The sequence below is a fragment of the Prionailurus viverrinus genome, chromosome D4 (genome assembly GCF_022837055.1).
Source record: "Prionailurus viverrinus isolate Anna chromosome D4, UM_Priviv_1.0, whole genome shotgun sequence".
NCBI classification, from domain to species: Eukaryota; Metazoa; Chordata; class Mammalia; order Carnivora; family Felidae; genus Prionailurus; species Prionailurus viverrinus.
The window spans coordinates 29,759,488-29,783,074 of NC_062573.1; the positions used below are offsets into that span (position 1 = coordinate 29,759,488).

At 40.9% G+C, this 23,587-nt stretch overlaps 1 long non-coding RNA gene across 1 annotated transcript; it reads left to right on the plus strand.

Annotated features, from left to right (window-relative positions):
• Positions 1-1,093: 1,093 nt before the first annotated feature.
• LOC125150157 (uncharacterized) lies at positions 1,094-13,400 on the plus strand. The gene is made up of 3 exons (XR_007146248.1): positions 1,094-1,368; positions 11,165-11,293; positions 13,354-13,400. It is a non-coding gene; the product is annotated as an uncharacterized LOC125150157 (long non-coding RNA).
• Positions 13,401-23,587: the final 10,187 nt, after the last annotated feature.

The following is a 23,587-nucleotide window of genomic DNA, read 5'->3' on the forward strand; positions in this document are numbered from 1 at the left end:
GCAGGCAGATTAAAGGCTAAAAGAAAGTGTGTTGGATGAACAATGGTTGCCCTCTAATCAAATGAATGAATAAATGAATGAAGGAGGGAGATATGCCCAGGGTCCGTTGAGTCAAAAGGCACAGACTTCATCTCTAGGTCTTTCTGAAAAACTAGACCTATATCTCACAATAGCAACATCCAAGGGAGAAACTATGACTATTTTCACATAGACTAGGAAAGACTGCCAAACCCTCAAAACAATGGGAAGGAGTCTTCAAGTATCATGGAAAGAAGAGATGTCACTTTGGTAACTGTGGGTGGCAAAGCAGGATTAGAGCAAGGAGACAACTCCCCTGTGAATACCTCATTTTACAGCATATGTTTTCCAACAGTCTTGTGAGGTAATCAGAGATAGGATTACAGCTCCATTTTGTTGAAGAGAAAATTGAGAATCAGAGAAGGAAAGCAACTAGCCTGAAGTCACACAGGAAACACATAGTCCTTAAATTCCCAACCAGAGAGTTGTTCCAAGACTCTCTAATGTATTTCTCAAAAGATTGCTTTAGGGGCGGCCGGGTGGCTCAGTCGGTTAAGCCTTCGACTTTGGCTCAGGTCATGATGTCGGGGTTTGTGGACTTGAGCCCCGCATCCGGCTCTGTGCTGACAGCTCAGAGCCTGGAGCCTGCTTTGGATTCTGTGTCTCCCTCTCTCTCTGCCTCTCTCCTGCTCACGCTCTGTCTCTATCTCAAAAATAAATAAACATTTTTAAAAAATTAAAAAAAGAAAAAGATTGCTTTGTATTCCTCTTGGCCTAAGCCTGCACCCACCACAGACCCCTAGGCAAAGGAAAGGAAGTGAAAAGAGTAGTTGCTTTCCTGCTGAGAACACTTCCAGTCTGTTTGCAAAGAGATCCCACCAAACAGCCTATTTATTGGGGTGGGGGTGGACAGGGGTTTGAGCAGGGATTTGTGAAAGGAAAGGGAAGGGCTGAAGAAGCTCTGGATGGCAGAATTCCACTCAGCGTCATTTAGGCCCCTCCTCCTCCCAGAAGCCAGCTAGGAATGATCCTCCTCGCCTGAAACTCCCACTCCTTTTTCTGAACTCATTGTGAAGTTGGTGGGTGACGTATTGGGAGAGCAGAGCAGTGAGAGGAAGTGGGGCATTGCCTGGATTTCACGGATTTACCTCCATTTGTACCCCCATCTCCACCTCCTTCATGTACTTTATACGGGCCTCTATCATAGGTCTTATCAATCCAGCCCAGTCTAAATTATATAAACTCTTCTCTGGCATATTTGACAAAGAATGAAGGATTTCTGCAGTTTCTCAGTAATTATTCTTTAAATATTAATAATTGAGATAAAGACAAAAGAAGAGAACACTAAATGTAAGTATTTACAAATTCTCTGCCTACTGTCTTTTCCCTGGAAACAGGAGCATAACAGAAGCTGACTGCTTTTCAGGAGAAAGAAGGGAAGCAGGGAAAGGGGGAGAGAGGAGGCAAATGGGTGGAGGTGAGTGGTGGGAAGAGATGGAGATGAAATGAGCTGTCACCCTGAAGGATGGAGCTCTGGGGAGAGATTTGTAGTGAGAAGTTTCGTGAAATAATCGTATGTGTTGTGATATAATTCCCATCTTGTTTCCAAGGGCATTCAGTAAAGATTTCTGCTCTTGCAGAGTCTCATTTGTGTTTCTCTTAGAGGCACCACTGACCCAATTCTGCCCTAAAAATGACGACATACGCCTCAGTTAAGTTATAATAATGCTACTTCTACTACTACTAATAGCATCTACTCTTTAAAAAAATTTTTTTTAAACATTTATTTATTTTTGAGACAGAGAGAGACAGAGCATCAACGGGAGAGGGAGACACAGAACCCGAAACAGGCTCCAGGCTCTGAGCTGTCAGCACAGAGCCTAACGCGGGGCTCAAACCCACAAACCGTGATATCATGACCTGAGCTGAAGTCAGACGCTTAACCGACTGAGCCACCCAGGCGCCCCAGTAGCAACTACTCTTTAGTGAGTGCCTTTTGTGTGCCAGATCCAGACACTTGTAATGTTATCAACTGGATTTAAAATGTTTCTAATTGACTACAAATAGCTTTGTATGATTGGTGATTCACAGATATTCGCAGTTATGATCTGTTCCTGGAGTCACAAACTCATTCGTCTGCAAGGATGAGGCTCTAGTGAAGTGGGCTATCTTTAACAGTATAAATTTGATATTGACCGTGCAGGTCAGGTGATGTAAGGGAGGAACAGACACAGGTCAACTGGAGAGCCAGGCCCCAAGAAGGCAGCTGCTACTTAGTCTAGGCCAATTTTTGCCATGAGGAAATACGGCCTCACTGTTACTGGATCCTGTGTAAGTTTTTCCACAGAAGTCAGAAATGCCTTTTCATATGTATTCCTAATTTTTAAATTAATTATAAATCTTTAGGAGAACTAGCTTGTGGCCTCTCTTTACTAAAATGGGCCAAAGAAGAAACGGTAATTAATGTCATTTGGTCAGAAAAGTTTAAGCCACTCGGCTCTTGACAAAAAAGGGAAAAACAAAAAAACAAAACAAAAACAAAAACAAAATGAAACCAAAACCAGAGACCAGAACAGGAACACGGTGTGTCACAAGGCTTTTGTAGAAACTTGGTTTCTTTATAATCCATCTTATATCCTTTTAGGTCTGTAGTTCTCTAACTCAGCTGCTGGATTTCCCTAAAGGAAATTGCGTGCTGGCTGAAGATGACACAGTGAAATCATAAAGAAAAGTGTGCAAGTTTAAAAGATAGGCTGTGTTCCAGCTGAGTGAAGCAACCAGATCTGTTCTGGGCTTCCCTACATTCCAGCCACAGCAATTTCTGGGACTGGTTCCTACTGGGGGTCCAGGGGAGAAAGCTAAATTTCTTAAAATCCTTCCACCTGCACAGCACACTGTTGCTGAGTTCTGTGTTCTAAGGCCAAAAAGAGGGTAAGAATGGAAAAAGGGAATGGGAGTGGGGGTGGGGATGAGAGGGAGATTTAAATTCTCAGGCTCAAATAATGTCAGAGCAGGGAGGGACCTTAGCATTCTAACCCAATTTTTATACATCTTTTATTTCTTAACATTTCAAAATTAGGATATACTTGTGCTAACAGATTGCTATAAATAGAAAGCAGACACTCCTTCCTCTCTTGCCTTCATTTACAGCTGGAGAAACAAGCTTGTAGAGGGAAGTGATATGCATTGTCACCTAGTTAGAGTGCAGGGCAAGTTTTCACGGAGATCGACGTTGGGATTGAGCAGGATTGTTTCCTATAGAAAGGGAAGAGGCTGGAATGTTGAGGAGAACGTTTAGTCTCAGATATTTTTATATCTGAGAAAAGACAGGAAGAAAAAAAGACTATGCTCAGAGTTTTATATATGTTGTTGTTGTTGTTGTTGTTGTTGTTTTTACGTAAGCCTTACCTCTCCCCTGGGAGGGAGGTATAGTTATTCTCATATTAAACATGAGGAAACTGGGGATCAGAGGGTTAATTAACTTGCCCAATATCACACAACTAGAAAAGTGGAGTAACTAGAATCCAGGTCTCTATAACCCTCAAGTTTCAATCCCATATATCACTCATGTAAATTAAAAATGGTTTCCTCTGCCTCTGGGCACATGAAGCCCAGCACCAGAGCTCATGGAGATGGCGGGTACGTTCTACAGTGCATTGGCTGTGTGTTCTCCTCCAAGTGCATGGCCCTTAGCTACTCTGCAATATGGCTTATCAAAAAAAAAAAAAATCAGGACATTTTCATTATGATACGTCTTTACTAACTCTCCAAATTCTCTTTGAACTTTATTCTGATGTGAGAGAATGGGGAACGGAGTACCTGCTGAGAGACTCTAAGATGCAGGGGCAAGAAAAGGGAAGAGAGTCATACTGCTCAGACACAAGGGTACCATATCTTGGTCAGCAATGAAGAGAACCCTGAAGATCTGGGTTGTGAGGCTATCATCCACCCTAATATAGCTAATTGACTTGGGTCTTGGTTTTCTCCCATGTAAAGTGGTACAAAGAAGGGATTGGACCAAATGAATTCTGAGGTTCCTTCCAACTCTGAGGTCTATGGTTCCAAGAATAGATATAGATGCCCAGTGGGGGAAATGTTTTAAATCAGCCAAAAACTTAACAAGCAAAAGAGAAGAGACTCATATGAAGAATAGAAGACAGGCAGACTACAGATATCATTTAATCTAATGTCTGAAAAATGGTATCTAGTCTCTGCTGCAATAAGCTCTTGACCCCTTGAGACAGGCCATGTCATTGTTGGCCAGTTCTCATGGTTAGAATTTCTTACAGTGAGTCAGACTTGCTTTCTGAGACCTAACTGTGCCATGGGAACCATAGAGCCCATTTTAAATATACTTCCAAAAAATAGTCTTCAGATATTGGAAAACAGTGAATGTAACTCCCCAGATTTATCTCTTCTCCAGGATAAGTGTTCCTTGAACCACACCATTCATCCCTCAAGAGACAGGGTTTCAGGTCCCGTGATCCGGGCTCATTCATTCAACAAACATTTGCGAGGCATATTATGTGCCATGTTCCGTGGGAAAAACTGGGAATACACAAGGTGAAGAAGACACAGTCCTCACACTCAAGGGCTTTACTTCTAGTGGGAATGACAAAGAAGTCCCTAAACCATTGCACCAACCCTAGTAGAAGGTGTGTAAGTGTAGTGGGGGTCGAAGAAGGAGACAGTCAAATCTACCCAACGGGTCAGGAGGACTTTGTGGAGGAGAGACTTCTTCCTCTGTAGGTCCGTACATAAATCACTTTATCTTCCTCTTCATCCAAGGACTTTACCTCCTTCTGCCTTCTTTTCTTGGCATTTCTCTAACACATCCTGTTAGAGTGTTATGTTTCAGGAAATTTTTTAAAAATATATTCATCTGCCACCTTAGAAATGTTTTCATAAGAAGAGAATCTAGCAGCTTGTGACAAGAATGACTATTTCGGCACATAAAGTCTGAGACACTTTTACCAGCTCCCATTCTTACAGTCTCTCCAACCTAGCTTTCCTCTCTTTCGTTATTCTCTTTTTCTTCCTCTCTCCTTCAGGATTTTTCTCACTCTTCCTTTCAAGGCATTTTTACAATCTCATAGTTAATCCTCACCACACAGCTTTTTTGTAAATTCAGATGGGTTAAGGGACATGACAGAGGGCACAAGCTGAGAAGGAGCAGAAGCACGATTTGAACCTAGCTCATCTGATAAATATTCACATTCAGTTATAGGAAAAGAGGTCACAGGGTTCCTATCTGACCCTTTGCTAATACATGAATGCATATTTGAAAATATAATCATTTCCACTACAGGCTAAAATGCAGGCCTAATTCTCCCACCTAGTTCCCTTCTATCCTTCTTGGATGAAGTATAAAATATCCTCTCCTAACTGTGTTTAACCTGTTTCTGCTAAATGTACGTATTTTCCAACTATTTAATCATCACTTTCACATAAAAAAGTTGTCTTCTCAAAAAAAATTTTTTTTATCTTCTCATAATGTCCTGAGCAGGTAAATGTGTCAAAGTCCTTTATCTTATCTTAGAGGATGCAGCATGATATAAAAAACAAGGTTTCCTAAAAGTCAGTAATCTCTATACCACTTTTATTATTTTTGCTACATTCTTGAACTACTTACAGCACTTTAAAAAACTGTTTTAATTTTGGGGTACCTGGGTGGCTCAGTGGATTGAACATCTAACTCTTGATTTTGGCTCAGGTCATGATTTCACAATTTGTGAGATTGAGCCCTGCATAGAGCTGCATGCTGACAGGGAGGAGCCCACTTGAGATTCTCTCCCTCTCTCTCGCTCTCTCTGCCCCTACCCCATGAAGACGCGTTCTCTTTCTCTCTTTCTCTCACTCTCTGTCTCTCTCTCTCAGAGTAAATGAATAAACTTTTAAAAAACCCTGTTTTAATTTCAATTTATTTACTTTTTTAACTTAAATCTTAAGACGAACTTTAAATCTTTATATAGTGTCCCTATATGTAATGCCAAATTTTGATGTGCTCTTTGTGTGTTCTAAATATTAAAATAAATGGATAATTATAGTATCTATAAACATTTGTTCTGCACTACTTAAAATAATCTCAAGAGCACATCGGTGAAACCAAGGCTGCTGCATGCAAAACTCTAAGGGTGCCATTTACATCATGGTCATGTCAGAGCTGTTCAAAGCTGTGGCTATACACATTAGCCCTGAGTAAACCTTGGGAACTTTAAGAAATAATGGAAAATAGAAAGGATACTTAATGGGAGTCTGTAAACCTGTACTTGAGCCCTGGCACTGCCACTGACTTACAGTGTGATTGAGGGTAGATCCTTTCATCTCTCTGGACCCCAGCTTCCAGATCTGAAAATTGAGGGGGGTTGACCTGAAGAGCTAAAAAGTTGTTACCATCTGTGTTGCATTGTTGTCCAATCTGTGTTGGATTGTTACAATCCAGTTGTTAACAATCTTTCTTTTGAGTAGCTTTGGTCATTTTAGATACCATTCTGAAGCTTTCCCTAGCTCTTACTCCCAGGGGAAAGCCTTGCTGTTATTGTAATTCAGCCAGATAAAATGGGTACTTACAGACTGAGAAAAAGAATTTTCTTTGCTCCTGTACTCAGGAGATAAGATCAGGCAAGTCTCCCAAGACAGGGTTCACATTGGGCAAGAGGGCAGCTCTGGGGAAAATTGTGGATTTCATGTTATTGTATAAAGCCGGATGTTACCACTATGTTTATAGATACCGGTATCTGTGAATTTTTTTTCTCTTGACTAGAGAGTAAGCTGTTTGAAAGTAGGATGAAATCCTCATAGTGCATTAATGCAGTAGGATCACAGTAAATGTTTGAAAATGGGAACACAAAGGGAAGGAGAGAAAGGAGAAGGGAGACAATGGAAGAAAGGAAGGGAAGAGAAAAAGATGGGACTGGAGGGCTTGTCCTTTTATTCTCTAGAATAGGCTAAATCATTTTGGCTCATCACAGGAGTGACACCTAGATGTGAAGGACGATTATTTCACGATTTCTGTTCTTTGTCTTAATTTTCAAGAATACATTATTTCACACAGTAGAAATGCCATATAGGATGTTTTTCTAATCCTTTCACCACAGTTAAGACTATTTTGAGATTTCCCTTGTGTATCTTTGATCTTTTATTCATAAATGCATCCTATTTAAGTGATTTAAATACAATGCTAATTATTGTATATTTTATTAATTCATTTATTTATTCCAAAAATACTTTTGAGCCCCTACTATGTGTCAGAACCCATGCTAGACATTGTTGAAAATATAATGATGAATAAGATATAGTTCATGACCTCAAAGTTTCTATAGGCTATTTTGGGAGAGAGACAGGTAAATTACAAAAGACCATTGACATTTATGAATTACTATTCATTGTTTCGGCTATCCAATTCATGAAGAGCCTCAGAGATCCATGACATGAATCTAATTGTAATGAGAATAATTACACTGATATTGTGGGCTGTTGAGAGGATTAACTGAGATAATGCATTTTTAAACACCCAGCATGAATTTGAATCAAGAGCACTGTAAAAATCTTGTACAGGAGGAACTCACTTGGCTAGTCAAGCCAAACAGAAAATGGGTTGTAAAGAGGTGGGAAATGAAGATAGAATACCCCATTCTCCAAATTTGGGGAAGGGAAAACATTTCTTGTCATCAATTTAAAAAATACATGAAATCAGCAGCACAAATTGTAAAACATAAGTGACAATCCAAGTTCTTGTGTGGCAGTATTTATAAAAATTACAAACTATTTATCAAGATTAAAAAAAAAGAAACATAATGATTGAAAAGAAAAAGCATAAGCATGCTGATATAAATCCAGTGAAGAGCACTCCTCCTGCCATCTCCACCTAGATGACAATCTGTTTCCCTTCTGTACAAATATAGTTGTTCATATCAAACTCGCACAGTTTGTATCACTTAGAACAATTTATGACGCATCTTTGGTTGTCAATCTTTTTTAACTCTGATGACATTATTTGAAATTCTCAAAAGTGTTTTAATTTTTCTTCTTTGACCCCCTCTCAGTGGCTGTGTTCAGAGCAGCCTCTATTCTCTGTCTGTTTGCTTCTTTATTTCAGCTCTTATTGTTTATGCCTGCTATTGCCTCTTCTTTACCTTGCCAGTATTATTTGGCGAGAATTAGTGTTTCAGAGACTGGAGAAACTGCCCTAGTGTGTCTTGAAGGTTCAGAACCTTGGACAGCAACATAGGTGCCCTCCCCATTTCAACATTCTCCTCATGGTATGCCTGTGCAACCAATTATGAACAGTAATCATAAATGTATGTGTCAGGGACATGCCGTAAGACTCAATTTAATTAGTGTTATCCTAGCAGAATAAACAAAGTGTTGTAAGAGAACCAAGGAGGGAGAGATTGAATCTTCCTAAAGAATCTGGGAAATTTTCCTACAGAAGGTAACAGGGTACTGGGTCCTAGGAGAATAGTAGTCATAGTATCCAGCTGTTTGAGCTAGGAGACATCTCAATTGTCATTGTATACAATTTTAGTTTGAAAAAAGTTTTGCGTAGCAAATCAGGATTAATATGGACTGTGAATTACAGAAAACCTAAATAACTTAAAAATAAGGAAGTTTGTTTCTTTCATATAAAAGACATTCAAAGAAAATCAATATAGAGCTGATATGGAGACTTCACAGTTATTAAGAGTCCCAAGATCCTTATGTCTTTCTCTTCTACTATCCTTAACGGATTCAAATGTGGAGAGTAACTCATGATGGCAGCTAAAACTTGAGTCATCACATCTGCATTCCCAGCAGAAATAAAGGGGAGAGTTATAATGGTACCTCCACTATCTAACTCAGTCCTTCTTAAGAACGTGCCCTGGAAATTCCACCCTACAACTTCCGTTTACATTTTACTGGTCATTCCTTGCTGCAGGAGAAGTCAGGGAATGTGATATTTTAGCTGGACATATTACAGTCCATAACAAAATGAGAATTTTGTTAGTAGGAAAGGAGAATAAATATTAGACAATCTGTAGTCTCTGCCACACTTAATAAGCTCTTTAAGGGACCTTGTGGGTCATGTTCTCCTTTGTATCCTAGAGCTTAGCCCAGCAAATGAATAAACTGCATTTTAGAAAAATTGCAAAATCTCTAATTCCTCATGAAAGGTTTTTCTCATTGCACTCTATTTTCCAGAATTTCTACTCACTGGTCCTGTTTCCCCTCTGAAGTCACCCTGAGTAAGTCCTTTGTCTTATGTGGAAAACCTTCAGCTATCTAGAGACACTTCCCATGTTCTGTCTCTTTCTCCGAGGTATTTGCTTCTCTAGGACAATGACCTCCATCTTTTCAGCAATTTCTTATAAGACATGACTCCTGGATTCTCCCTTCCAATTTGGCCCTCATGGCAGAAATTTTGTCCCATCCTGGAGCCAGGAATTAATTAATCCATTTCAACCATGGGCAGGACCTAACTTCAGGTGCTGTCTGGGCTTTGTACTGACTAAAATAAGGCCTTATAAATTATTTTATTTAATTCCCTTGCAATTAAACTTCTTACAAAGTAGATAAGAGAAAAAGAGAGACACATGAAAAGTAAACCATCATCCCCAAAATTGTCACTTGAAATTCACAAAATGTTACTTCCCTGTGTTTCATATTAATAGCTGCTGGCACACTGGGGCTGCCTTTTGGTTGCAGCCCCAGGTTCTGTTCCCTGTTTTCCTTGGGAGTTGAACATCCAGGTCCCATTCCCCTATTTCTCTTCTCCTCAAAGCCTTGCGTCTTTCCAGTGAAAACACTGTTCACTTATTGCACAATGGAGCTTGCACTCTCTACCCTGCAGAGTCAGAAAGAAATTTCCTAGAAGATTTAGCCTTTAGCCCAAGGCCTCAAGTTTGCCTGACCTCCCATTAAGCACCCCACCCACCCTTGATCCAGCCTATTTTACTGTTTCTGGGTTCCCTGATTAACTCTGTCTTTACATATTTTATGAATATATTCACCCACCCATGTAGCCAATACATAGATCAAGATACAGAATTTTTAAAAATTGTATTTGAGTATACTTGAAATATGTTACATTAGTTTCAGGTATACAAATAGTGATTCAACATCTCTTTACGTTATGCTATGCTCACCACAAGTGTAGCTACCATCTATCACCAAACATCGCTATTATAATATCATTGACTGTATTTCCTATGCTGTACCCTTTATTCTCATGACTTATTCATCATAACTTAAAGTTTGTATCTTCCACTCCCTTTCACCCATTTTACCCACTCCCTCCCCACCGCCTCTGGCAACCATCAGTTTGTTCTGATTCTACTTTTTGTTTGTTCATTTATTTTGTTTTTTAGAGTGAAATCATATGGTATTTGTATTTCTCAATCTGACTTATTTTACTTGCAAAATACCCTCTAGGTCCATCCAAGTTGTCACAATTGGCAATATCTCATTTTTAATGGTTGTATAATACTCCATTATCTATGTGTACATCTTCTTTATCCATTCTTCTATCAATGGACACTTATGTTGTTTCCATATCTTTTTTTAAATAAAAAAAATTATTTAGAGAGAGAAAGAGAGCAAGTAAGGGAGGGGCAGAGAGAGAGCAAGAGAGAGAATCCCAAGCAGGCTCCATGCTGTCAGCACAGAGCCGGACACAAGGCTTCATCCCACAACGAGATCATGACCTGAGCAGAAATCAACAGTCGGGGGGCGGGGGGGGCGCCTGGGTGGCTCAGTTGGTTAAGAGTCCAACTCTTGACTGCCGCTCAGGTCATGATCTCACGGTTTGTGAGTTTGAAGCCCACATTGGGCTCTGTGATGCTCTCTCTCCCTGCCCCTCCCCTGCTTTCTCTCTCTCTCAAAATAAATAAGTAAACATTAAAAAAAAAAAAAAGAAATCAAAAGTCAGCAGCTTAAACTGACTGAGCCACCTAGGTACCCAATGTTGCTTCAGTATCTTGGCTATTGTGAATAGTGCTGCAATAAACATAGGGGTGCATATATCTTTTCAAATCAGCATTTTGTTTTCTTTGGGTAAATATCCAGTAGTGGAATTATTGGATCGTATAATATTTATATTTTTAATTTTTTGAGGAACCTCCATACTGTTTTTCACATTGTCTGTACCAATTTACATTCCCACCAACAGTGCATAAGGATTCCAAGATAAAGAATATTTGTAGCCACCTAGAAGACTCCTATGTGCCTCCATTCAGTGAACACTCACCCGTCAATGACAGCCACTATTCTAGTGAGTTTGCCTGTTTTTGAACTTCAGGTAAGTGGAATTATCCAGTATGTACTCTTTTGCATCTGACTTCTTTCCTTCATCATTAAGTTGGAGAGATTTACTCATGTTGTGAGTAGCACTATTTTGTTCTTTTCCATTGCTGTGTCCATTGTGGCAAATGTTTTCAACATTATTTCAATCTGAGTCCAATCTATAGACAAGATGGAGAACCTCGGCTCTAGAGTCAGAAAAAACAGGGGTTGAATCCTATCTTCAAAATTGTTTGACCTGGATTCACCCCTGAAATGTCTACTCTCATGGTCATTGGGCTCAATTAGATATTGAGTTTCACTTAATTACTATAGGCCTTACATGGCATCAAATTAACTCACAAAGGCCCAAGATAACAGCATCTGGTACTTCTCCTCAGTAGTTCTTGTAGTAATCTAATAATTAGTTTTCTTTTGCCTCCCCCTGCAAGGGGACAGCTCAGGTACAAGGAGTTAAGATTACATCAGTGCATGTAGTGACAACCTTAGTTTAGAAATGACCTATCTTAAATAAGAATCAATATTTTGCATCCTATGGACACACCTTTCAGATTCCCTGTGGGAGATTAGTTTACTGCACTTAGGGAGATCCAAAGTCATGGCTTCCTACCTTAGATATCCTGACTTACATGCACTTTACCAATTGGGAGTTATTTTTACCATAAACAATGCTGCCTAATATCATAGCCCTCATTGTACCTTTATTGTATTTCCAGGGAGACAGAACATAAAGTTAACCCAAATTTGTCCTGAAAGGAGGAGAAAGGGAAAATGCTATATTCATGTTCTCTTCAGCTGACACGCTAACCAAGGAGATTAGGTCTGAAAATGACTTGCTCTTTGAGTCAAAAACAGTATTTGCTGTATGAAAATGCTTAGTAAGTGTTTGCCAATGAGTAAATTATGACAAATAACAACATTAAAGAGTTGCTTCACTCTTAACATTTAACTAAAACAAAACAAAACCAAATGACTATTATGTTACCTTGGGTGAATCTTAATTTCTCCTAACTTCTGCTACCTCTTCTGTGAAATGGAAATAATAACTGTTCCCAATTTATTGGGATTGTTGTAAGAATTAAATGAGATAATGTATGTAAAAGATGTTACAAACAGCTAGACTTCATTATTATAAATGGAGAGGAGGCCTATATAGAGAGAAGGGATTTGTTAGCAGGTTACATATGGTGGCAGAACTGTTCAGGTCTCCTGACTTCCAGCCCAGTGCTTGTCCACGATACCATGTGGCCCCTTTTCACAAGTTGTCTTACCTAGTTATTGTTTAGGAAATCAAACATCCCAAAACAATCAGGACTTTTGTCCAAGAGAGACAACTTCTGTGAAGGGTCCACTTTGCCCTGTAGACTGCTCACCCATCCTGCACAGGACACAGTCCACTCAGATGCCCTTCTCCTGGTGTTAAGGGTGAAATTAAGATTTTTCTCCAGGCCATAAGAAAAAGTGAAACTTATGTTCTCAACTTGCTGCTGACTAGCAGATGAAGGGCAAACAGAGCCTCCAAGCATTCATTCTTGAAGACTCTGGTTCCTTTTTCAACAGCCACTGCAAGAAGGGGATATGAAAAGCAATATGATCAGAAGGTAATGAAAGAACAAATCTCACTGGGAGTTAAATACCATTGTTAAAAAAAAAAAAAAAAAAAAAAAAAAAAGCACCATGGGCAGAAGCCCAAAAATCAGAGGCTTCCCCGAGTGTTCTTTGAATCCATTTTTTTTTAAGCTGTTAAAAACACCCTTAAAATAAACCTGCCATCTTGTGAGGACAGGAAGAAGGTTACCCGTCTTTCCATCTCCATCTGTAGGGCTAGCTCAGCTTTAGGCTTCCTTGAGCCACACTCCCCCGCCTCCAGCCTGTTCTTTACAACATGTCAGGGTGGGGTTGATTATAGTTTCTTTCCCTAACTTAGCGAAATTCAGTCAGAATTAAAATTTGAAGTGAACCAAGGAAAGACTATATAGTAGTTCGCTTCACAATGCATTTTATTCTTGCGATTTCATATTCTCTAATCATTTCTCTTTTTTTATGTTTATTTTTAAGAGAGACTCAGAGTGCGAGTCGGGAGGGACAGAGAAAGAGAGGAAGACACAGAATTTGAAACAGACTCTAGGCAAAGCCCAACGCGGGACTCGAACTCAGGAATGGCAAGATCATGACCTGAGCCGAAGTTGGAATGTTTAACCGACTGAACCATCCAGACACCCCTAATATTCTCTAATAATTTCTAACATTGCTCTCAGCCATTTGTATTTATCAGTATGAGTTTGGATCAGGTCAGTTTGTGAGTTAGGTCAGGGCTCATGTTATATCTAAGATTAGAGCTCAATCTGCCGCTGAGGTCATGGCTCATACTTCAGTTGGGATCAGGGTTCACCCTGTGATTACAGCTCCATCATGGTGGGCTATGAATATAATCTGTGATTAGGGTAGAGACCTGTCTGTGACTAGCGTTAGGGCTCCATCTGTGCTGGAATCAGGTCTCAGCCTGTGGCAGAGATCAGATTTGTTCGTGGTGGGCATAAGGATTCAATCAGGGGCTGGGCTCATAGCAGGATAGGGTTCTATTCCAGGAAAGAAGGTCAGGAAGTGTTGGTCAGAAGTTCAAAGAGTCCACTGAGTTGCTGTCAGATCAGAGGACTGAGCAGATGGGGGACCCAGAGAACCAAGTCGGGGGGGGGGTCAAAATAGAGTTGGTGACTGCCATCACCATGGATTACATTAAAAGGACTAACCATACCAAGTGTGGGTGAGGATTTGGAGCACCTGGAGCTTTCTTATATTGCTGGTAGGAGTATACATTGAAAAACTATATTGAACAGCTCTGGCGGTATAAATAAAGGTAGGTATATATATATGTATGCCATCTGGGTTCAGCATTTCCACTCCTGGAATTGACAGACAACTGCTGCACACAACATGGATAAATCTCATGAAATAGTGTTAAGCAAAAGAAGCCAGATACCAACGAATATTTTATGATTCCATTTATAAGAAGTTCAAAAACAGACAAAATTAATCTGTGATGATAGGAACTAGATAAGGGTTACATTTGGGGGAGATATTAACTGGAGGGGGGCACAAAGGAGCCTTCCAAAAGTCTATGTTTTGAACTGGATGGTGGTTACACCATACATAAAAATTCACTGAACATTTAACATTTGCACCTTTTACTACATGTAAGTTCTATCTCAATGAGAGAAAAGAGAGTAAGGAAACCGTATGGAAGTGTGGTTAGCTAGGGGCACCTGGCTGGCTCAGTTGGTAGAACATGTGACTCTTGATCTCAGGGTGGTGAGTTCCAGCCCCACAATGGGTGTTGAGATTACTTAAGAAAAAAAAAAAATTTAAGTGTGGTTGAGGGGAACCTGGCTGGCTCAGTTGATTGAGTGTTGGACTCTTGATTTTGGCTTGGGTCATGATCCCAGGGTCATGGAGTCGAGCCCCGAGTTGGACTCCATGCTGGGCGTGGAGCCTGTTTGGATTCTCTCTCTCTCTCTCTCTCTCTCTCTCTCTCTCTCTCTGCCCTTCTCACAGGTTCACATGCATACTCTCTCTCTCTTTAAAAAAAAAAAAAAAGGTGGTTGAAAAAAAATTTAGCTGAAGACTGGTTGGGGAGTTAATTCCATAATGGCTTGTTGAGCCTGGGGAGTGGGCCTGGAGGGTGTCAGGGGTAGAGGGGTGCAGCCTTTGAAGCAATCACACTGGGAATAATATAGTGTTAGAAAGCCACACACTTGGAGTCAAAAGTCCTGAGTTTGGATCTCAGCATTGTGCTTAGTATCTAATCCAGTGGGAAGCATGGTATGTTGTGATCTGTCATGAAGTACCCCACAAATTATTCATTGGTAATTATAAGTCACTGAAGCTTTTAATATTTTCCTATTAATTCCTTTCAATTCGTGATCCATGCATTTGGTTACAAATTAAGCCTTATAGAACAGTATACAGTGAAAAGTCTATTTTACTCCCATTTCTGACTCCAAACACCAGTTCCTCAGTCTCCCTCTTGAGAGACAACCACTATCATTGGCTTCTTAAATATCATTCCAGAGAGTCTATGCATATTTTTTTAATGTGTATTTATTTTTGAGAGAAAGACAGAGAGTGAGCAGGGGAGGGGCAGAGAGAGAGGGAGACACAGAATCCGAAGCAGGCTCCAGGGTCTGCACTGTCAGCACAGAGCCCAATGCGGGGCTCGAACTCATAGACTGTGAGATCATGACCTGAGCCGAAGTCAGATGCTTAACCAACTGTGCCACCCAGGCACCCCAGAGTCTATGCATATTCATGAAGTATGTCCTTGCAGAAAATCACAAGGTATGCCTGTAATAATGTTGCTTATATATTGAATGCTTTATTTTCAAAATGGAATTAAGTTTTCATTATAAAAATAACACATGTTTATTTAAAATTGTATAAAGTAAAAGTGAAAACTCCCTAACCCACTGTACCACATCTTACTCCCCAATTCTAGAGTTAACCACTGTTTCTAGAGTTAACAGTTTTTTATGTGCCTTCCTGACAACTGTATGCATGTGTAAATATACATAGAATATTGCTATAAACAGTAAATTTGCAATCTGAATTTTTTCATCAACAATATATCAGGGACACCTGGGTGACTCACTTGGTTAAGGCTTCGATTATTTTTTTAAAGTTTATTTATTTATTTTGAGAAAGAGAGAGAGAGGGAGGAAGAGAGAAGAGAGAGAATTCCAAGCCTGCTCTGTGCCATCAGCACAGAGCCTGACATGGGACTCAAACCTGTGAACTGTGAGATCATGACCTGAACTGAAATTAAGAGTCAGATGCTTAACTGACTGAGCCATCCAGGTGCCCTGCCACGCAAGCATCTGACTCTTGATCCCAACTGAGGGCATGATCTGAAGTCTACTTAAAACAAAACAAAACAATACATCTGAGATATCTTCCCACATCAATTACATATAGCTCAATTTACCTTTCCTCTTTTTTTTTTTTTAATGTTTATTTATTTATTTTTGAGAGACAGAGACAGAGAGAGAGGGAGAGAGAAAATCCCAAGCAGGCTCCGAGCTGTCAGTGCAGAGCCTGACGTGGGGCTTGAACCCACAAAGTGTGAGATCATGACCTGAGCTGAAATCAAGAGTTGGACACTTAACCGACTGAGCCACCCAGGTGCCCCTCAACTTACCCTTCTTAACACAGCATCACATGTTTTTCCCTGGGAAAGAAAGCGGTAATGATGGGGCAGGAATTACACATGGGCATTTGAAAGAATCATTTGTCATATATGTTACAGAAGAAAAGCATATTGAAAGCAAATAACCTAAGCCATCTGGGTCTCAGTTTCTCATCTGAAAAATGGAAATGATAATGAAAAAGCCCCGACTCCTCACCAGATTGTTGTGAAGATTACAAGGAGAGGAGAATGGGTGACAGAGTACTTTGAGAACTGAAAAGTGCTGTGCAAATGTGAGAGACTGTTATTTCTGAAGGGGAGGAATGAAGAGCAGTAGTTCCAGAGTCTAAAGTCTAACAAGCAACACTAATAATAATTGCTTTTCCTGCCTTTCTTCACCAAATGAACTGATCATCTTTGTGTAATAATCGTGAACATTTGTTGAGTTCCTACTTTGCTATCTTACATTCTTCCAAGATATATATATATATATATATACACACACACATACACATATATATATACATATACATATATATGTATATATATTATATAGTAAATATATATATGAGATAGATATATATATATATATATCTTCATTTATCCCTTCAACAATTCTGTGAAACAGGTTATTATTTATAAGAGTGAAACTCTTATTATTCTTGTCTGACTGATGCAGCAACTGAGTCTGACATACTTAACAAGTGGCAGTCTTACTTCTAAGCTATACCAAGCTCTGTGCTATTCGTTTTGGAGGCTTTTGCCATGCTTCAACTCTGTGGTTGGCCTGTGACTTGAACAGGCAGTTGGAGCATATGCATTGAAGAAAGAAGTGGCTCAGTCACCGGTACTAAAAGATAACGGGCACCTGGGTGGCTCAGTCGGTTGAGCGTCCAACTTCGGCTCAGGTCATGATCTCACGGTTTGTGGGTTCAAGCCACGTGTCAGGCTCTCTCTGTGCTGACAACTTGGAGCCTGGAGCCTGCTTTGGATTCTGTGTGTGTGTGTGTGTGTGTGTGTGTGTGTGAAAAATAAATAAATAAACATTAAAAAAAAAGGTAAAAAGTACCCAATGACAAAAACCCTGAAACTCATAGGTAGTCACACAGGTAGTCATACTGCTGCCTGCTATGAGCCCCTTCATGACTCCCTTCTGCTAAATAAAAGCCAAACTCCTCAGCCTGGTGTTCTAGGCCTTCCTTCATCTAGTCAAACAGCCTTTCCAAGCCTTTGTTGAAGGAGCACCTGGGTGGCTCAGCTGGTTAAGTATTGGACTCTTGATCTCAGCTCGGGTCTTGATCTCGGGTTGTGAGTTCAAGCCCCACGTTGGACTCTGCACTGGGCATAAAGCCTACTTAAAAAAAAAAAAGATGTGTTAAATTCCTAGCCCCTAGTACCTCAGATTGTGAACTTGTTTGGAAATAGAGTTGTTGCAGATGTAATTAATTATGATGAAGTCATAATGGAATTAGGTGTACCCTAATCCAATATGACTGGTGTCCTTATAAGAAGAGGCTATGTAAAGAGCCAGAGAGAAGGCTAAATTGATGAGGGAGTCTGGGGCAAGCTGAGGGCAAAGTACCGGCTAATAGCACCTGCCCCCACCCCCTTGCAGGTGAGATATGTGTGGTATTCCTCAGACACTCTTGGCTGTCCAAGAAGATAGAAGGGGGGCTGATAGAGATCACGGTCATGCAGGACAGGAGTCTCCTTCAATTTACGGACAACTCAGTAAACTGCAAGAAAAAGGCAATCTTATCCATAGCCTAACCTCCAGAAACCTATAGACTCCATTTCCTGGACCCCTAATATCACCCTCATCAAGATGTGAGGGGGTTTAAGTGCTTGCCATGGTGATGTGGGAAACAAAGGCAAATGAAAAAGTAAATTCCCTTGGGGCACCTGGGTGGCTCAATTGGCTGAGCGTCTGACTTCACCTCAGGTCATGGTCTCGCAGCTCGTGAGTTCTAGCCTTGTGTCAGGCTCTGTGCTGACAGCTCGGAGCCTGGAGCCTGCTTCAGTTTCTGTGTCTCCCTCTCTCTCTGTCCCTCCCTTGCTCTCTCTCTCTTTCAAAAATAAATATCTAAAAAATTAAAAAAAAAATTAAATTCCCTTACTGCCTACGGCCCATTGACAAGTCCTTGAAACAAGTAGATGATCTCTCTCTGGGAGCTCAGCTGCCTCAATGATGACACTTTGCTAGAGACGAAAGGGAATTGTGGCTTAACATTATCCTGACCCGCCCAGGATCCTGTGAGTCTCCTTAGACACATAAGAATTCCTTTGTAAACCTCCTTTATCTTTAACCCCCAAGTATATGTTGGCAGTTATACTCCAAGCATATGGCCCCTGATATACATCTGGAGGATTTCATGACTGAGGTTTTACTAAACAGTAATAAATGATGTTTTCCTAACAACAGCTAGCCCCTCAAGGTCCTGGAAACCTTGCTTCCAAAATTCTTTAGAGACTTATGCTGTCCCTAACCCCTTCCCAAACTGAAGCTATGTAATCAGTCACTCTTCACAACCCCAGTGCAACTCTTACTGCCCATGGGTCCTATCCCCATGTGTTAATAAAATCGCCGCCTTTTTTGCACCAAAGATGTCTTCAAGAATTCTTTCTTGGCTGTTGGCTCTGACTCCCACCATCACCCCCCAAATCTCATCAAAGTGACCACAAAGGCAGAGTTTGGAGTCAGGTAGTCACAAGCCAAGGAAGGCCAAAGATTGCCAGTAAACCACCAGGAGTTAGGAAGAAGCAAGGAACCATACCTCTGCAGATTTCAGAGGGAGTGTGGCTCTGCTGACAACTTGATTTGGGACTCGTAGCCTCCAAAGCTCTGAGACAATACATTTCTGCTATTTCATGCCACCCAGTTTGTAATACTTTGTTGTCACGCACCCAGGAAACTAATACAGAGCCTCAGCCATTTAACCACCACACTGCAGATCTGAGCCCAAGATGAATCAGGCCTTTTTTCTCCTGTCCCATTCCTGTTCTCATAGCCGGCCATATTCTCCGTGGTGGTCTGCTTGTAAAACCCTCAGACAATTACACCCATGACATTCCTGGTCTCCCTCTTCCCTTCTGGCGGGCAGCACACCAGTGGTCTGTTTACTTCCCGACATGCCCTGCGTTGGGCCAGTCAGGTCCCCTGCCCCCTGCCTCTTCCTGGCTCAGGGCCAGCCCAGCCCCTCTGGGGAGACAGTAGATTGAAGCCCCCTTCTGGGTTGCCTAGGCGACAGTGCCGTCTGAGTGCCCTGGAGCCAGGCAGCTGTGGCTGCAGGGAAGGGAGGGACAAGGGAAGGGGTGGGGGGTGGGGTGGGGGGAACTAGGGGAAAGACCCAAGGATAGTCCTTAAAAATGGCTCTAGTATAAACCCAGAAGGTGAAATTAAAACAGCCGCCTTGCCATAACCAGCATTATAAAGGAACACGCAAGACTTGAGATACAGAGGAAAGACTTTACTCAGGGAATTCTACAATGGAGCCCAGCTCTGTGAGTCCTTGAGTCCAAACCCCATTCAAATCTATGCTTTGAGGCCTTTTGACAGCATGAAAGATCAAAAGATAACAAAATTCAGGCAAATGGGGACTGGCATGTTGTACACCAAGGGCGAATCTCCTACAAACTGCCTTAAGGTGCACAGTAAATGAAGAGAAAGATGCTTGTGATTTTAGGTCACAATAAGCAATGCCTGCTGTGCAGGAAACATGCAGAGTACTATGTATGTGGGTTGGGAGTACAGAGAGGAACAGGATGTTATACTTGCCCTTCGGCAACACGTAGTTTCTTCCTTCAAATGTTACCGTAGGACTGGACTTCCATAACAGCATGCTTGAACACTCCAAGGCAGTTTTTCTCAGTCCATGGAGTTACATAAGGCTCCAGGAAGGCATGAGACTGGGTCCTAATCCATCAGGTCATCACATTGCCCTGGCCACAGATTGGTACCGAGGTGGGCACATACCCAGTCTCAGCCAATGACAAGTATGGAGTCTTTTGCTAGAATTGCTGAGAGGAATACATGTTCTCTCTTCTGTGCTAGAAACTGCCACCACCATCTTGTTACTAACAGAGAATCTCATTATGAAGCCAACATGGTGGTGAGCACAGCTGAGAGATGGAGGAAAATTGGGAGTTGATGTCGTCATATGAGCCCCTGAATCAAGTCATGCGAGATCTATCCCAGACTTCAGAGTATAAGAGCCAATAAGTTCTAAGTTTCTTGAGGTGGTTTATGTTGCTTCCAACTCAAAAGATTCAATAAAAGATAGGTTAGGAACTCCTTTAACTGATTAACTAATGCTTTCCATCCCCTATGTGTACAGTATACCAATTTATGCCTCTGTGTGCTTGAACATTCACAGCCAATATGCTGCTTTCTGGTACATGGCCCCCAAACTTGTTTATGTTAGTTGTATTTATTTCTGAAATTACGTTATTTAATTAAATATTAAGTAAGCTGCAGAAATACAAGTGCAAAAGGAAAGTTCCCGGTTCTGTGAAAATTAAGTTAAATGTTTTCAAAACCTGGGTAAAAAGTGAGTGTTTAAAAATTGCTTTGGGGTTAGATATGGATACATACATATTTAAAAATGAAACAATAAAAACATGGATGGGTTTTATACTCAACTTTTGAAGCGTCTTCACGTTCTTTTTCTCCTCTAAAGACCAATGCTGGGGGTGTTGGGGGCACCTGGGTGGCTCAGTCAGTTAAGTGTCTGACTCTTGATTTGGGCTCAGGTCATGATCTCACGGCTCTGGTGGTGGAGTCCTAAGTCTGAGCTCCGCATTGGGCTCCATGCTGACCGTGTGGATCCTGCTTGGGATTCTCTCTCTCATTCTCTTTCTGCCCCTCCTCCACTCATGCTCTCTCTCTTTCTCTCAAATAAATAAACTTTAAAAAAAATGAAACTATTAAAAAAAAAAAGAAACCGTTGCTGGAAATAATGGATGATGCATATGGGTGTGAAAGAGACCATTAGCTGTCTCATAAAAAGCTTGGTAGCTTCCACCTGGGACAATTGGAACATTTGTTCTAGGGGAAGCCAGGCACTAGGTAAGAAATCTACCTATCCTGAGACCACCATACTGTTAGGAAGCCCAAGCTAGCAGCATTGAGAGATAGATGCCCTGCTAACCCCCAGAGCTTCTAGCCAGGTACCAGACAAATGAGTGAGAAAGGCATCTTGAATATCTAGCCCAGTTGACTTTTCAGATGATTCCAGTGTTAGGGTCAGGCGTGAGGCAGGGTAAAGATAGGAGTCAGAGGCTAAAAAATTTTAGCAGTCAAAGGCTTTATTTGGGAGCTAAGGTCTCAGGCAAGGTTCCATGACTCAGGGAGAGAGAGGAGTCAGGGAAGTCGCACCCAGGTGTGGTGGGGTGGGGTTTTTAAGCTGCAGCAGTTCCAGGTTTAGGTCTGGGTGGCCCTTTTCCACGTCAGGTCGTGCTGTCACTTGGTGATTGGTTGACCTCCAATTCATTCTGGCACACTACTAGGGGCTTTTCATTGGGTTGTGCTGGCAAGATGGTCGTCCCCTCTACGTGGTTCCAAGGACATCCTAACATCCAGCACTCCACCTTGTAATAGATTCTTTGTGAGAACCACCTAACTGAGCCCAGTCTGCCAGCAGAACCACAAGAAATAACACATTTTTTTTTTGTCTTAAGCCATTTTATATGAAGTTGGTTTGTTACACAGCAATAGATAAGCAGTCTCTTGTGGATGAAAGGAGAGAATTGCAAGAAAAGGGAGGTGGCCACTAATGTCAAATACCATAAAGAGGTCATGGAGGATGAGAAAGGATCCTTGTATTTCACAATTGAGAAGTCAGTATTGTCCTTCAAGCATTGTAGTTTCAATAGAGTGGTGGGAGCAAAGGCAAAATGGAAGTGTTCCTGGTGCAAGTGAGTGGTAGGATATAGATACGAGGATAAATTTGTCCTTTTTCTTTCTTTATTTTTAACAGTTTAACATTCACTGATGATTCTTACCTGAATCAATTATCTCATTGGAGATCGCAAAATGACGAATTTCTATCAGTCCCACATTTATTAGCTGACATTCTTCTGCAAAGAAGAGTTTTCCCTCATCAATTGGGGATGAACCTAATTTCTTCCTAAAATGACACATTAAATGCTTCATTCTTTCTCTTTAATTACCAATTTTCTGACAAAGGAGTTAGTGTCATAGTGTTTCCATTGGTGGTAAATGAGTTTTTCCTCCCTTTCTTCTCTCTCTTTCTCTTCAAGTATCATTGTGGATTCATGTGTGGACTCATGTATCACATTTTTTCAATGTGTTACAATCAATTACCGGCTAAATTAGTCTTTAAAGAATCAATGGAGGATAGGGCTGAGGATGTGATCAGAAAATTCCTGGAAGAATACAGTGGTTAAAGAAATACACACACCACACACACGCATTCTTATCAGTGATCAAAAAATGAAAATCAAATGACATAAAAGAGAAAAAAAACCTGTAAAATATCCAATTCTGCTACTGGATATATAACCCAGAGAAATTCTCTCATCGTTCTCATAAGGGCCACACATGAAGATGTTCACAGTGTTGTTTTTGGTTGTGAGAAGCAATTTGTGTGTCCATAACTGAAGAAGTCCTTAAGCAAAATGTGGTGAGTAGAGTATTAGTCAATAGTTAGAAGCAGTGGACTCGATCTTAAAAACATATTACTCCAGGGGTCCCTGGGTGGCTCAGTTGGTTAAGTGTCAGACTCTTGATTGTGGCTCAGGTCTCAGTCTCTCAGTCCTGAGATCGAGCTCTGCATTGGGCTCTGCACTGAGCACAGAGTGTGCTTGGGATTCTCCCTCTCACTTTCTCTCTGTCCTTCCCCTGCTTGTGTGCACTCTCTCTCTCAAAATAAATAAACTTAAAAAAAAAATGTTACTGCAAGGAAGAACACAAAGAAAAAAAATCTATCTTACAGTACTATTTACTTAAGGAAAAAAATACATGACTCTAAAACAATAATACACATTTTAAATAAACATCTACAAACAAAAAGATATATACTTAACATACTGGAATGATTTCCTATGGTGGAAAAGGGGAATGAGATTGGAGAATACGGATAAAAGAGAATAATA